The sequence below is a fragment of the Apodemus sylvaticus genome, chromosome 8 (assembly GCF_947179515.1).
Source record: "Apodemus sylvaticus chromosome 8, mApoSyl1.1, whole genome shotgun sequence".
Taxonomy (NCBI): Eukaryota; Metazoa; Chordata; class Mammalia; order Rodentia; family Muridae; genus Apodemus; species Apodemus sylvaticus.
Window position 1 is genome coordinate 18,753,021 of NC_067479.1, and position 9,794 is coordinate 18,762,814.

The following is a 9,794-nucleotide window of genomic DNA, read 5'->3' on the forward strand; positions in this document are numbered from 1 at the left end:
GGGCTTACCATCTTTTTCTTTCATTCATTCATTCATTCATTCATTCGTTTGTTTGTTTATTTGTTTATTCATTAATTCAATTACAGCCTAATTGTCGCCCCTCTCCCTCCTCTCCTTCCAGACCATCCACGCACTTCCTTCTCCCATTTCCCACTCTGAGAAGAAGGGACACCTATAGTTACCAACCCATCCTGGCACATCAATCAACACCCAGTAGGACAAAGCTCATCCTTTCCCACTGAGGTGAGACAAAGCAGCCCAGCTATAGGAAAGGGATCCAAAGGCAGGCACCAAAGTCAGAGGCACCCCCCACTTCAGTTGTTAGGGGACCAGACGAAGAACTAGCTGCACATCTGCTACATAGTTTGTAGGAGGCTTGGGTCCAGCCTATGCGTGCTCTTTGGTTTGTGGTTAAGTTTCTGTGAGTTCCTATGGGCCCAAGTTAGCTTTCTCTTTTGACCTTCTTGTGGTGTTCTTGACTTATCCTGTTCCTGCAATCCTTCCCCCAACTCTTTCATAAGCCTCCCTGAGTTCTGTCTGTTGTTTGGCTATGAGTCCCTACATCTGTTTCCATTACCTGCCCGATGAAGCCTCTCAAAAGGCAGTTATGCAAGGCTCATCTGCAAGCACAGTAAAGTGTCATTAATAGTGTCAGGAGTAGGCTTTCTCCCATAGGGTAAGTCTGAAGTTGGACCACGGTTATCATGTCCTTTGTGACTAATATCCACTTATAAGTGAAAACATATAATCCATGTCTTTCTGTTTTTGACTTACCTCATTCAGGAAGATATTTTAGAGTTCCATCCACTTTCTGCGAAAGTAATGATGTCCTTGTTTTTAATAGTTGAGTAGTATTCCATTGTTTAAATCTACCACATTTTCTCTATCCATTCTTCAGCTGAGGGATATCTAGGTTGTTTCCAGTTTCTGGCTTTTACAAATAAAGCTGCTATGAACAGAGTTGTGTAATTATCCTTATGGTGTGGTTGAACATCTTTTGGGTATGTACTTGGAGCAGTCTATCTGGGTCTTGAGGTGGAACTATTCCCAATCTTCTGAGACACCTTTATGCAAAGTTGAAGAGGGCCCTAAGGAAGCAGGAATGGCAGCTGGCAGTGGTGCTGACTGAACAGTGACTCAGAGTCAGTAGCGGATCAAGGCTGCCAGTTCAAGTGCACGATCTTTACATGAGGATTCATATCATTCTTCCTTCTCTGTCTTCATTCTTCTTCCTTCTCATCCTTTTTTCCTTCTTTCTTCTCATTCTTTTTCTCTATTCCTTTCTATTCCTATATTCCTTTGCCTACTCCTGACCATAGACCCTGAACCCAGTCTCTTATTTACTACAGCTACATCATTAAGGCTTTGAACTTTGTTAGTAATTCTTTTAGGAAGCCTTAATTTTACATAAATTTCATATATTATGGTTTATTAGTCCCAACCCTTCTTTCTTAAAATAGAAATTAAGCGCAGATCAAAAGCACATTTCCTCATATTTTTTACACAGGCTACTCTTCACAGTAGTTGGCCAGAGCTTTTAAGATTACCTAGTACAGCAGACTGTGGTCTTTACTGTTTTCAAGTAAGAAGGAAAAGTAACAGACTAGTGAAGTTAGAACATTTTTAAATTTATATAAGTAAAGCAGCTAGTTTTCTCTAATGTCTTCTAGGCCTTGTTATCTTCCAGTTGCTAGGAGAACGAGGTACTCTCTTTTTATATGCTTGTACATCATCTTTTAATCGTCTACTCTTTGTTTCCTATCCAGCAATCCCATAGCTTCATGGACTCTCCTTTTAATACTATTTGTTTCTAGATCAGATACAGCCTTCCTCCTATAAGATAAACCCATCTATCATTTACTTGTGTTTTAATAGATTCCCTCCTTTCCTATGCTTTCCTTTGCTTTGTGAGACCACTTTAACTTTCTATCCTTGATCTCCTCAAACTCACTCTGGTTAATTAATGCAGCAGTCATTGGGCTAGAGGCTATATGGATCTCATCATAATTCCAAATTCAAGAACCAAGTCTTGAACAATTTCTACAAACGATGTAGGATTTTATTGTCTCTGTGGTTATGTTGTAGAGATCCTTTGGCATTGTTCTTAGGGCCAAGTGGCAGGTTTGTTCCCCCCAGCTTCATGACTACTTCTATACATCATTCTGAGAACTACATCCATTTAATTTACTATGGAGTGATTAGCTCTGAGTATGGGGGAAGTATATTTCCCAGAAAGAGAGATTAAAAATAAAATAGAACAGACAGCAGATCAGCTTCAGGGCAACAGCAACCTTAATCACACACAGAGATCCTCAGCCTGGCAATGATCCGGAGCAGAAACTGTATCACACCTTCCCTATACAGCTATGCTGGACCAGGTACCTCCAGATTGATTTCCAAAGTGATTGTTCAAGTTTGTACTCCTAACAGCAATAGAGGAGTCTTCTCCCTGCTGACCATCCTCATAAAATGTGCAGTCACTTGAGTTTCTGAACTTTGCCATTTTGACTGGTATAAGACGGAATCTCAGGTTAATTTTGATTTGCATTTCCCTGATGACTAAGGATTTTGAACATTTATTTAAGTGCTTCTTAGCCATTTAAGATTTCTCTGTTAAGACTTTTCTGTGTAGATCTATACTGCTTTTTAATTGAGTTATTTGGTTTGTTGATATTTAATTTCTGGAGTTCTTTATATATCTTAGATGTTAGTCCTTAGTTGGATATAGAGTTAATGAAGACCTCTTGCCATTCCTTAGGCTACAGTTTTGTCCTGTAAATGGTGTCCTTTGCCTTACAAAAGCTTTTCAGTTTCATGAGGTTCCATTTGTTAATTGTCAATCTTTGTGTCTGAACTATTGTTGTTCTATTCAGGAAGTTGTCTTCCCTGTCAGTGTATACAAGTATATTACCCAGTCTTTTTTTGCTGGTCTAACTAGATGTCTGCCTGTGAAAGACTGCAAATACATCCATATTAATCACCTTGTACAAATCTCAAGTTCAAGTTCAAGTGGATCGAAAACCTCAACATAAAACCAGATATACTAATTTAACAGACAGGAAAGCAAGGAATAACCTTGAACACATTGGTGTAGGAGACAATTTCCTGAAAAGAACACCAACAGCTCAGGCACTAAGATCAGCAATTAATAAATGGAGCCTACTCTTAAGAGTGGTTTGTTAGCCCTGTGAGATTCCCTTTGGGAAAACTGATTTTTCAATTAAAAGTAACTATAAATTAGCGATAGCTTTTGTGTTAAGGATGGGATCCTATGTTCATTTCCACAGCTCTAAAACCCTAATACTTTCAATAAACTTAGAAATACTTTTTTGTCTACCATTTTATCTGTGTAATTTTCTATGATAATCTTCAATTTTAACATTATTCTATATTTTTCTACAATTTTATCAGAAATATTTCCCACATAAATCTTCATTTATATCATAAAATGTTTCTACTTCCTTTTCCAATTAATTTAGCAATGTTTTATGTCTACAAATTTACTCTTTAATTTTTCATGAAAATTGTCAATTTTAATGTATTTTTCTATGTATTTCTTAAATTTTGTCAGAAATATTTTCCATGTAAATCTTCAATTTTATCATAAAATGTTTTTACTATTTTTTTCAATAAAAAAAGGAGAAGAAAACCCTAACAGGTGCAAAATCATATAGGCCCTGGGCATGCTGTTCCATCTCTGTGAGTTCATATGGGCAAAGGTCATAGTATATCTAGATAGCCTTGACTTGTCTCATGGCTTTTACAGACTTTCTATCTTTTCTTCCTCATTATTTTCTGAGGCCTAAAAGGAGGTATTTGATAGAAATATCCTTTTAGAGCTCACTTTGGACAAATACTTCTTATTCATGGTTTCCAATAATCTCTCAAATCCTTTTAGTGTTGCTTGTATGAGCACATATTTAAGACTTAACACTTGGGAGCAAAACATATAAGGAGTTGCCTCTCTAGAGAGGCATTACTATTTCCACTTATATTTCTGCTAATACGTCATTGATTGACAGTAATTCCACTATCCATTTTAAAATGCCCTTTTTTTTGAGGTATGTTTGTTTGAGTTTTACTATAGTTATACAGGCATATCCATTTATGCTGTGTATATAATTATTTTCTTTGGATTCAATATAATTCATACAACATTATACCCTTAAATACATATATATCATTTAGTTTGCTCCTTGCATTTTTATGACCCATTTAAATTGAGGCTTTTGATTATGGGATCTCAGATTAAAAAAGTGTTTTTCATCTAGTTCCAAGGTTACACTGGCAAGGACTAGCCTCAGCTTGGAGAGGGGTTCCTGAGAGAAGTGGTGACTGGGTATGGTGAAACAAATAACTTAAAATCAAATCCTGGTTTATAAACTAAAGGCCTATGTTCTGCTTAAGACAGCTTTCCAGATCGCCCCTCCTCTTTCTCTCTATCTTTCTGTCTCTCAGTGTCTGTCTGTTTTTCTGTCTGTTTATCTTTCTTTCTCTCTCTCTCCATTTCTTTCCAAGCTCTCCTCTCTCTTATTATTCAAAAACTTTCAGGATAACTCAACTCTTATAATTCAAAAGCTTAGTCTTTTATTTACATATCAAGCAGCATTTTATGATGTTGGTGCCTTGATTCTTAAAAGTAGACAGCAATCACATTTTTTAACATCACAAAAGGATTCAAAGAGCTGCTTGCCTGTATTAAGCACAGACAATAAGCTAGCTGGGTGGGAAGCCATGCTGAGATTTACACCAAGCTTAGGCCCAGTCTAGCTCTGTCCTAGGCTGACATGGAACTCAGGAATCTGTCTTCCTTTTTATCTGCCTATCTTTGTATTTTTCTAACATGCTGGCTCACAGTGCTGTTGCCTCTGTTGCTTTAGTTCTGCAAAGATCCTTACACAATTCATATTTCATCTCTACATTTTACGTAGTTGAAAAATTATATATTCTTGAACTTTTATTTTCAGAGTTTCCCCCCACATCCTCAAGGGCTATCTTTAAGGTCTCAGTATTTACCATTTTGCTGAGACATTAGCCAAACCCTTTTCTCCCAGACTCATACTGTCTCTGATTATCATGAGGTCATTAATCTTAGCAGCGAGAACATTCCCTGGAAGGAGGAACATAAAGTAAAATATATAAACAAGCCTTAAGTCCACAGAAATCACTAGCATTCATGGAGACCACCCATTCTGTTGCCTTAATTCCAGGGGTGGGAACCCTCTATATGGTCAAGCCAGACGCATCACTATTGCACAGTTAATATAACTTCTATACTATTGATGTACAATTCATAGAAAAATAAACAACATATTTACTAGTTAGAAATTCACAGCCAGTAGTCATAGAGAAGAGCACTGCAACTATTCCATGGGATTTTCAATGTTAAATAAAGCTGACACATCAGTGCAAGTGACAGTTAACCTTGGTTGTCAACCTGATTGAATCTGTAATAACAAAGGGGCATGCTTGGAAGCAAGATTGCGAGGGTATTGGGACTGCTGAACACTTCAGTCTCTCTTTAGAACATATATTATAAGCCTTTCTCACAAATATTCTTTGTAACATATTCATTCTAATGATTCTTTTCAAAAGATATATAACAGAGTGCCTCTCAGCTGAACTTAGAACTTACTTTTTAAGGAAACTTCTAACTCTCTAATACAAAAAGAAAAGTTGATGTGAATGTTTTAGAAGATGTTCTTTTAATGTAATGTACACAACAACTTTAAATACAAAGGTAGATTCCAAGCTGTCTGACATGCCCCATTTTGAAGTACCATCAACAGTGCTTATGAAATTTTCTATTATTTATTAACAATGTTTGTTTCTTAAATTTTCACCTTGGTGGTCATAAGAAAATCACACAATTAAAAAATGGAGTAAAGAGTTAAAGAATTTTCACCTGAGGAATATTGAATGGCTGAGAAGCACCTAAAGAAATGTTCAACATCCTTAGTCTTTAGGAAAATGCAAATCACAAAAACTCTGAGATTTCACCTCACACCAGTCAGGATGGCTAAGATTAAAAACTCAGGAGACAGCAGGTATTGGTGAGGATGTGGAGAAAGAGGAACACTCCTCCACTGCTGGTGGGGTTGCAAGCTGGTACAATCACTTTGGAAATCAGTCTGGTAGTTCCTCCGAAAACTAGTCATGATACTACCGGAGGACCCTGTTATACCACTTCTGGGCATATACCCAGAGTATTCCCTAGCATGTAATAAGGACACATGCTCCACTATGTTCATAGAAGCCCTATTTATAATATTCAGAAGCTAGAAAGAACTCAGATGTCCTGCAACGGAGGAATGGATACAGAAAATGTGGTATTTTTACAGTATGGAATACTACTAAGCTATTAAAAACAATGGATTCATGAAATTCTTAGGCAAGTGGGTGGAACTGGAAAATGTCATCCTGAGTGATGTGACCCAATCACAAAAGAACACACATGGTATGTTATACCATCACTGATAAGCAGATATTAGCCCAGAAGCTTGGAATAAACAAGACATAATTCACATATCAAGTGATGCCCAAGAAGAAGGAAGGAGAGGCCTCAGATCTAATAAAAAAGAAAATTAAGAAAATAATCTTTAAAAAAGAAAGAAAATAAGACAAAATGAACTAATAGAGCACTGCCAACCTGTGGGATGTGTGGACAAAATCCAAGATCATGGGAATGTGCTGACTGGACCTGAACCTAGTATATTACTTGTATGGGCAGAAAGTGTTTTTTTTTATTGATAGAATAGAGCACATGACCACCAGAATGTCTAGTGAACTCTTCTTCACATTCAGTTCCTTACTATATTTACACCTTTCTGCACAGTATAGATATAATATTTGAGATCTCTTAGAAGCGCATTAAAGGCAATGATAAATATTGTAGTATGAGAATTATGTGAAATGGCAAAGTTGGTTTCCAGGTTGATCTGCTTACAGATAAATGCATGAACTTTTGGCTAGTTTTCTTAGTGTTTGGGAAATAGTTCTGAAATCCTTGCAGAAAGGGGAGGGAAATTTTTTTATAACAGCCAGAAAAAAAAAAAAGAAGTCTGCAGTAAAAGTCTTTCCTAAAAATAGCTACATAAACAACACAAGAACAATGTGAATATAGTAATGTGGAAGGGAGAAATTATTGCAAGGTCCCACCTCTAAACAAAGAATTGCAGGCAACTAATGACTGCTGGGCATAGCTTTGCCCAGATATGATCTTCCTTATTGGTTGTTAAATTCAGAGTGGTCAGCTATGAAATCGCACACACACACACACACACACACACACACACACACACACACATGCACACACAGAAACGAAAACAGACCTAAGAAGTTTTACTTATATATTTGTGCATGTGCATGTACATGCATAGATACAAATATACAAACACACAGAATTAAATGAAAAATATAGTATGCATTTAATAATATAAAATAAATAATTATCATGAATGTGAAGGTGATTTTTAAAGATGGACCTGAATTAAAAAATAAAGACTATTAAACAAGTCTATGAGCTGTAGTTGTTATTCTAACAAGAGTCTATTAAAATATTGTATCTAAGAATGGTGTTTGAGACTCTTTCTAACATTTTATTTAAAAATTACAGTTCTGATCTGTCCTTCTCAAAGAGAATTCTGGGGCATTCCAAGCTCCCCTAGGCAGCCTGCTATCCCCCCAGGTCCTCCATTCTTTCCGACCCCCAGCCCCTGCCTGCTCCCACTTGTTGAACCTGAACCATACTGGCAAGCTTCATTTCTCCCACCCCTCTTTCCTGCTCGGTGAGTCTTCTAGGCAAGCTATACTTTCCTAGTAGCCTGTTATCCAAATGGGACCACAGTTGTCCCATAACCTCTCTGTCCACATTCATCCAACTTGTGGCTCCTGACCTACACAAGCCTGAGTATCCTGAACCATACAGACTTGTAGATCCAGAGCCATACCAACCAAAGATACAACAGAGACCTTCCACACTAGGACAATGATGCAAAATTAGTTGATTAAATATTTGCAAACTGAATCCAGGAACACATCACAACCATCATCTACCACAATCAAGTAGTCTTCATCCAAGGGATACATGATTGGTTCAATATATGAAAATGCATCAACATAATCTGTACACAAACTGAAAGAAAAAAATCACATAATTATCTCATTAGATGCTGAAAATATCTTTGACAAAATCCAGCTGCACTTCATGTTAAAAGTATTACAGTGATCAGGGATATAAGGCACACACCTAAACATAATCAAAGTGAGATGTAGCAAGCAAATACCCAACATCAAACTAGATGGAGAGAAAATTAAAGCAATTCCACTAAAATCACAGACAAGGTTGGCCAATATCTTCGGCTTTATTCAATATAGTACTTGTAGTTTTGGCCAGAGCAAGAAGACATGTAAAGGATACCAAGGGGATATAAACCTGAAAGTCAAAAAAAAACCACTATATTTTGTGTATTATACATATCTGCAGTATACATAACTGACCACAAAATCCTACTAGAGAACTCCTACAACTAATAAACTCTTTCAACAAAGTGGCTGGATACAAAATTTATTTAAAGAAACCAGTAGCCCTACTTTATACTACTTTATATAAATGGGCCAAGAAAGAAATTAGGAAAATAACAAACACACATTACAATAGACATGAATAATATAAAATATCTTGGTGTAACTCTAACCAAGAAAGTGAAAGATTTGCATGACAAGAACTTCACATCCTTGAAGAAGTTGAAGAAAACTTCAGAAATTGGAGAGATCTCCCATGGCCATGCATTAGTAGGATTAACATATGGATATTCCTCCATAATTTATGGAGGGATCACCATCACTGACCTCAAGTCTACTAGAGAGCAGTAGTGATAAACATTGCATGGTACTGGTACAGAAACAGACCCATTGATCATTGAAATTAAATCGAAGACCCCCCCCACACACACACACACACCAAGGCTTGATTTCCTTATAAAGAAGCCAAAACCATAAGATGGAAAAAAGAAAAAAAATCATTTTCAACAAATGGTCTAACTGGATGTCCACACATATAAGAATGCAAATAGATCTATATTCATCAGTCTGCATAAAACTCAAGTCCAAGTGGATTGAGGACCTCTACATAATACCAGATATAATAAACTCATAAAAGAGAAATTTGGAAATACCCTTGAATACATTGGTATAGGAGACGAATTCCTGCAGAGAAACCCAATGACTTAGGCTATAAAACCAACAGTTGATGTGACCTCATGGAAATGAAAATTTTCTATGAGGCAATGGACACTGCCAATAGGTCAAAAAGGTATCCTACACATTTGGAAAGGATATTCAGCACATTTGGAAAGGGCTAATATCTAGTACTGATAAAGAACTCTGGAAGTTAGTCATCTATAACTCAAACAAATTAAAAGATGGGGTACACAGCTAAACAGAATTCTCAACCAAGGAATCTCAAAGGGCTAAGAAGCACTTAAAGAAATATTCTAAATCCCATAGTTATCTGGGAAATGCAAATCAAAACAACTCTGAGATTCCAATTTACAGCCATCAGAATGACTAATATCAGAAACTCAAGAGAGTACATACTGACAAGGCTGTGGAGCAAGGGGAACACTTTGTTGTTGCTCCATTTCTGATGGGATTACAAACTTGTACAAGCACATTGCAACTCAATTTGGTGGTTTCTCAGAAAACTGGAAATAGTTCTACCTCAAGGCCCAGGTATACTGTTCCTGGGTATATACCCAAAAGATACTCTACCACCCCACAAAGATACTTGCTTG